This window comes from Pistacia vera, unplaced genomic scaffold (genome assembly GCF_008641045.1).
Source record: "Pistacia vera cultivar Batoury unplaced genomic scaffold, PisVer_v2 Contig351, whole genome shotgun sequence".
In the NCBI taxonomy this organism is placed as follows: Eukaryota; Viridiplantae; Streptophyta; class Magnoliopsida; order Sapindales; family Anacardiaceae; genus Pistacia; species Pistacia vera.
Window position 1 is genome coordinate 629,573 of NW_022196170.1, and position 7,670 is coordinate 637,242.

The 7,670-nt window shown below is 36.7% G+C and overlaps 1 pseudogene; it reads left to right on the plus strand.

Annotated features, from left to right (window-relative positions):
• The first annotated feature begins 4,537 nt into the window (after positions 1-4,537).
• Positions 4,538-6,757, plus strand: LOC116139475 (annotated as a pseudogene).
• The last annotated feature ends 913 nt before the right edge of the window (positions 6,758-7,670 follow it).

Below are 7,670 nucleotides of genomic sequence, written 5' to 3' on the forward strand. Positions count from 1 at the left end.
TATTATGTATTGAGTCAAAAGATATTTTCAAAAATGTAGGAATTTGGGGAATGTGAAGTATAGACAAGACAACTCTTGCTCGTGCAGTACTTACCAAACTCTCAAGTTAATTTGAAAGCGTCTACTTTCAAAAAAATGTTAGGGAAGAGGCGAAACAATTTGCGTTAGAGCATTTGAGTCAATAACTTCTTTCTGCAATATTGGAGGACTGATGGGCCATTTTATAGTCCACCTTCACTAAAAGTATGGTTTTTAGTAAGAAGGTTCTAATAGTTTTCGATGATGTGACATGTTTAGAGCAAATGGAAAATTTAATTGGAGATCTTGTGTGTTTTGGTCTTAGAAGTCGAATAATAATAACATCAAGGGATAAACAAGTACTTAAAAATTGTGGAGTCAGTCACGATAACATATATAAGGTTAAGGGATTAATATCTACTCCAGCTCTTGAACTTTTTAGTTGACATGCCTTTAAGTTGGATTCTCCTCCAACAGGTTACGAGGAGCTATCAATAAGGGTAGCAGCATTCGTCGATGGTGTTCCATTAGCTCTTAAAATTTTGGGTGGCCTACTTTTTGGCAAGCCAAAGTCAGTATGGGAAAGTGCCCTGTGTAACTTAGAAGGAAATCCAAATCCAAAGATCCAAGATGTGTTGAAAATAAGTTTTGATGAACTTGATGGTCAGTCAAGAGAAAAATATATTTCTAGATATTACATGCCTTTTTGACGGAGTTGAAAAAAATCGTGCAATGGAAATTCTTGATGTCAATTGGATTGCCTCCAACTTGAGAGTGAGTAATCTCATTTACAAAACTCTCATAGCTATAGAATTTGGTTGCATAGGAATGCATGATTTGTTACAACAAATGGGGCAAACAATAGTCGTGCAAGAATCTAAAGATCCAAGTAAACGCAGCAAATTATGGCATCATGATGATATATATCAGGTGTTAAGAAGAAACACACTGAGAGACTAACTAATCAATTTTTTATATTGATATAAATTGGATAACATTATCCATTTAGTATTATTAATTTTTAATTGTCATGCATCATGTACATTCACATTCTATACTTGCTAATATAGTAGTTCCTACAGCTAAGGGTTAAGCTAGATTTGGGGCATACGTACGTTTGAATTTTACAAAAAAGAATTCCGGGAAAAAAAAAGTTAGATTATAATTTTATAACTACCTGTTGTAATAGTAGGCTTTGACATTTATTTAAGATACTAATTTATTGTTATTTGATTTTTAGGAAACTGAAGCAATTGAATGCATCTCCTTGGAAATTTCTAAAATAAAAAAGATAAACTTAAAGTATGATGCTTTCTTGAAGATGCAAAACCTCATATTCTTGGATTTTTATTACCCAAGCGAGGAAGACCATGGAGACTTCTTGTACTTTTATTGCAGTTGCTTCTTAGAAGACTGTGTTATTAAATGTCAATATTGCTCACTAGACGAAGAGAATGAGAATAGGGTTCATGCTTTGCAAGGCCTAAAATTCAGTTCATCTGACATAAGGTACTTTCGTTGGTTTGGATATCCTTTGGATTCATGGCCATCAGATTTTGAGTTGCAAAATCTTGTTGCGCTTATCATGCCTGGTAGCCAAATTAAACAACTTTGGAATGATCTCCAGGTATAAATATTTAACTTGATTTTCTCTTTTTGTAGAAAATCATAAAGCTAATCGTATAATTTATGTTACTTCCTCATCTTGTTAATTTATTATTTGCAGCATTTAGAGAAATTGAAGCATATTAACCTTATCAACTCCAAGCACCTAATTAGCATTCTAGATCTCTCAATGATCCCAAACCTTGAGAGTTTGGTTCTAGAAGGTTGTACAAGTTTGATTGAGGTTCATTTGTCAATTCAATATCTAAAAAAGTTGAATATGTTGAATCTTAAATGTTGCAAAAGCCTTAGAATTCTTCCCATGGACATTCAATCAAAATTTCTTACATATCTTATGCTCTCTAGTTGCTCAAGTCTTGAGACTGCTCCAACGATCACATGTAACATGATTGAAGCATATTTAGATAGAATATCTATAACAAAATTGCCCGGATCGAACGTCCATCAAGACTAGAGTTCTTGGATCATGAGAACTATCCAAGGCTTTGAAAATCTCCCAAGCGACATTTGTGAGTTGAAGACTCTTAGGTCCCTCAGACTCACGGGTTGCTCAAACCTCCACAGATTCCCCAACAACTTTGTACAATTAGAAGGTTTGCGTGCACTCCTAGCTAATTATACTGGCATAAGAGAGCTACCACATTCCATCTTATCTTTGAACAATCTTGAGACGTTACCCCTAAGCGAATGTAGTTGTCAATATCTGATGGATTTATGATGGCTTTTTTTATCAGGTTTGAGTCATATATAGTATTTAGATTCGTGTTATTGTCATATCACGAGGTTACCCGACAGTCTTGGGCAGTCACTATATTATTTAAATCTATGTGGAAACAATTTTGAATGGATGCCATCAAGCATCCAACAACTTTCTAATATGAGGACTCTGGACATAAGCTATTGTGAGAGGCTTAAATTCTTACCAAAGCTTCCATCAGAGGTTCAACGTCTTGAAGCATACAATTGTACATCATTGGAGTTATGTTCTGACTCAACATTAGTGTCAGTGACGCAACTCAACTTTGGTAATTGTTTTAAACTGGAAAATACTCGGAATATACAAGAAGCCATGGAGGAAAAGGTATTAACTTCCATAGTCTACTTTTCCTTTATATAATGATTTTTATTTTATATTTTAAAATTTGCTGTTAAATGGTTTTCTAGGTACAAGAATTTTTTAACAGAGAAATTATCCTTTTACCTGGAGATAGAGTGATTATCTTTTTACCAGAACATGAAATTCCAGAGTGGGTGAGCTTAAAAAATGTGGGATCTTCTCTATCTCTCGAGCTACCACGTTCTTATCCTAAGAATGATCTCTTCCGAAGCTTTGTTGTGTGTTTGTTGTAATATTTCCAGACCATGACAAAACTCCTGAATCTTTTTCTGTTCATCATAAGTTGATTGACATAGACCAATATTGTAAGACAGAGGTGAGGGACGAGAGTACCTATTTGCCCATACATGAATGCTACATTCTTATGTCAGATCATGTATTCCTGACACATATCGATGAAACTCCGTTGGTCAGAAAAGAAACTCAGTATGTTACTTTAGATTTCAGTGGAGAAAATTACAATGTGAAGAAGTGTGGCCTTAAGATATATTTCAACGATGGTATTGATGGACAAGTGAAACAATGCGAAGGACATTTGAGCTCAGACATGGAGGAGGAACCACAACGCAAAAGACAGAAATTTGATGTCTCCACCACTCTTGAGTCTCTAACGAAATTGCACTCTGCTTAACTTGTGCAAAACTTTTCCCTCTGACAAATAGTTTCATGCTCAGACCCATTTTACAAAAAACCTCTCCTCATTGCTTATGGTTTCCAATTTAGAGGAGAGCTCTGCGGGGTCAAGATTTTCCTGTACTTTTGCTAAAGCCACCTCTGCCATTCTCAATTTGAGTGAGCAGCATGGATTGCAATTTCTTTTTTGTTTTATCTTTAGAGTGGTGGTTGTGGTGATTTGTTTGTGGGTGGCGGCTGTTTATAGTGGTTTGTGATGGGTGGGGTTTAGTTTCTTGGTGAACGGCGGTGTTCTGTGGTGGCTGCGGGGTGGGAGGCTACGATTTACAGTGGTGGTGGGTAGGATGTTTTTGCCTTTTGGGGAGGGGGTGGGAGGATCAATAATACTACTCTTACAACGTTCTCTCGTAATCCTACGTGCTGCCACTTCATCTGCTACGTCATTCAATTGCCACGTCACTTCCCAAAATAAAAAATAAAAATTCATACCCTGAAATTCAAATTCCATTCCCCTGAATCAAAAATCTCTCCCAGAATTGAAACCCTGGTAATCAGTCTGCGTCAATTTCCCCTAAATCAAATTGAAATTGCTCTCCTTCCCCTGAATCAGATCTCTGTCCCAAAATCAAATTGAAACCCTAGACCACAACCGCGGGCTATCGTCTGCCACCCCCACTCACCACCGTCATTCTCTCTTCCTCTTCCACCACCGTTCAATGTACAAAATCCACACGTTTCGGGCTTCGACCACCACCAGCGCCATCTTTCCGCTACGACCACCACCGCCGGCTGTCCTCTTCCAACACCAGGTGAGACTTTGATAACTATCGGGCTGGATTTGAATATGTCATATTACATATCTGAAGCTAAAATTTCTTGAATTGTATATGCTAAGTACAGATAACATTTTTATTACTTTGCCAAGTGGGAAATCTATCTTCTCATAAGTCATAATATCTTTTTTTTTCCCCCCTTCTTTTGTGGCTTCCAGTGGAACCAGTAAATGGACAAAGAGCTCCGTGATGCGTATTATTACGTCTCGTCGTTTGTGAGTTTCCAAATAAGCTGTCCAGTCGTCTCGTCAGTCGGGGCAGGTTCCCTTAAAACCATCTACCCGCTATAAGGAAATCCAGCTGGGCAATCATGAACTCCACTTTAGCGCGCTTAGTACTCAACCCTGAAGTCTTTTTCAAAACTGTAAATGTCGGGAGAAACTATAGCAGCTATCCTCTTTTCACCTCCCAGAAAAGAAAGTTTTCTGCTTTTGCATTGAACCCCGAATGTGAAACGGTGAGTTATTTAACTTGTATTTGTATATGCAAGTAATCTGTTTGGTTTTTGCTATGAAGATGGAATTGTTAATGCTGTTTCAGTTTGATGGGTAGTCAGGTGAAGAGGTGTTGGTGGAGGAGCAGCTGGAATTTATGGAGCCATTAGAGCCAAGACTGTTGCACCTAAGCTTAATATTCTTGTTGTAGAGAAGGGGAAGCCTCTATCAAAGGTTTTTTCTTTTAGTCTATGGTGTAAATGTTGATGCAGAAGTTTACCTGATTGGTGGGTTTTGATTTATTGAGTGTTTAATGAAAATTTTATGTTGTTGGTGGTGGCAGGTGAAAATTTCTGGGGGAGGCAGGTGCAATGTGACAAATGGTCATTTTGCTGATAATAAGGTGAGAATTGTTTTGAATGTTACAGCTCATGTTGGAATTAGCTGGTTGTTTGATGGGTGATTAAATTTAAGCATGTTTTGTAAGGCTTGGGTTTGGTATGGATGACTTTATGATTTTGTCTTGATGTTGGAGTTTAGAGTAGCAGATATGCTTGAAAATGATGTATAGATGCCAGTTCCATCTACTTGATGAATACACTTGATTAATGTAAACTCTTTATATTCTGATATTGTATTACATTTGAAAATGATGGTTAGGCCATTATCTGAATGAATTCCAGTTAGGGAGAATTGTTTATTAGACTTTGTAAATACAATCCAGTAGTCAATGGTACATCAACTGTCTTTTGTATCACATGATGTTTAGACCTCAGAATCATTAAGACCTTTGCAGATTTTTGCAGGGCACTATCTTAGAGGTGATAAAGAATTTAGAGGATCTTTCTTTAATGTGCATGGGCCGTTGGATACCATGTCCTGGTTTTCTGATAATGGGGTGGAACTGAAGGTCAGTTTTCAAACTGCATGTCTTCAATTTCTTTCTTTAATTTTTCCTTATGGTTTGTTCTTATCTTGTCATAGACTGAGGATGGTGAAAGGGTGTTTCCCATTAGTAACAGTTCTTCTTCAGTAATTGATTGTCTCTTGTCTGAAGCAAAGTTTCAATGAGGTATGTTTGGCTAGCCATTAAGCGGAGCCCCATCTTTATATTGTCAAATTGCTTTCTCTATTGGTTCCTCCAACAGTTTCTCTGCAGACTGGAAAAGTCGTAACAACTGCATCTGCTAATGCTGGTGGAAAGTTCCTTCTCAAGGTTGAGAAGCGTACAATCAACTTGGTTGAATCTAATGAAGCTGATTATCTATTAATTGCTAGTGGAAGTAGTAAGCAGTTTCATTCAACAAATGTTGCTTTTCCAATTCTAGTAGAGGCGTATGAATTTCTTGATAAATCTCCATTGTTCTTATTACAGGGTTACAGTCTTGCAGCTCAGCTAGGTCATTCAGTTGTAGATCCAGTACCTAGCTTATTCACTTTCAAGATTGTAGATTCACAATTAACAGAGTTGTCAGGAGTAATGTATTGTACCTTCTAGGAAGTTGAATCCTCGACTTACCTATTTTGTAATTTTGTTAGCAGGGGTAATATAATGATAAAAGTTGAAACGAATAATACTTAACGGTTATTGTTCTCTCCATCTTGTCCCATCACCCTTCTTTTTTATGGTCAGGTCACGTTCCAAAAGGTCATGGCAAAACTTAAATTAGAAAATGTGCAAAAGAATAGTCCACATCTTACACAGGCAAGTTTTTCTCATTGCTTTTATATACATTCTTAGTAGTGCATCGGACTTAAACTAAAATCTTGCAAATTTAGGTTGGCCTCATGTTAGTCACACATTGGGGACTTAGTGGGCCAGTAATTCTTTGGCTATCTGCTTGGGGTGCCCGTGATCTGTTCAGTTCAGGTTACAAAGGTAAAGATAACTATTTTTTATGTGACTAAACATTTATATTCTTTAGCATCTGAACTTGCTGGCATTTGGATGCAGGGATACTTGTAGTGGATTCTGTACCTGATTTACATATAGAAGATATGAAGTCAATTCTTAGTAAACACAAGAAACAGTTGTTGTAATTCTCGTCATTGTTGAATTCTTATTCCAGAAATAGATAGCAGTACCATTATTTTCTTAAGCAGGCAATGATGTATTATTTTTGCTGCCTTGCTGCTGATATTTATGATAGTTCAAGAAAAATCCCATTTTATATATGGATTTTTATATAAACAAGTAAATTTGGTTGTCAAACAAGGATAGTTTTGGTGTTTGAATTGATCTCTCTGGGACAGTAATGCGGTGACACCAATATGCTTACTACTACATAATAGCATTCTGCTTAGTTGTTTTTGAATTGATAATTTCTTTCTTTTAATCACTCTCTACAGAAGCAAAAAGTGATCAATTCATGTCCTTCAGAATTTAGCCTTGTGAAAAGATTCTTGAAATATATATTCGACCGTCAGGTATCATTGTCATTCCAAATTGAAAGATCATATATTTGGCATCCGCTTGCAAAATTTTCCTTATGGGTTTTATATTTTCCCGTTTATATGCGGGGTTTATGGGGAGATACCTTGTGGGCTTCCATTTCAAACAACTCTTTAATTTCCATTGCGCATCTTCTAAAGCATTGTACTTTTGAAGTGACTGGGAAGGTAGGAGCCGTTACTTATTGAAAATTTGTTTCTGATAAAGTGCCAATTTAAGGATGAGTTCGTCACTGCTGGTGGTGCTCCATTGTCTGAGGTACTATCTCATTTTTATTTTTATTTTTTTCTGTCTCTCTCTCTCCCCCATGTATGCTTTGGAAATGTGACTCCATTTTTCTTGCCTTTATGAAGGATTCTTTGAACACAATGGAAAGCAAAATACGTTCGCCGGAGAGATATGGTTCCAGACAAATTCCAATTTGTTAACTTCTCGCTTATTAACATAATAACATGATGATTCCACCTTGTAGGATTGAATTCATGACAGTGGAGCTTAGATAAATAAGCGACCGTGTTTGTATGTGTCTAAATGAATTTGGATTTTTTATGCAGGTG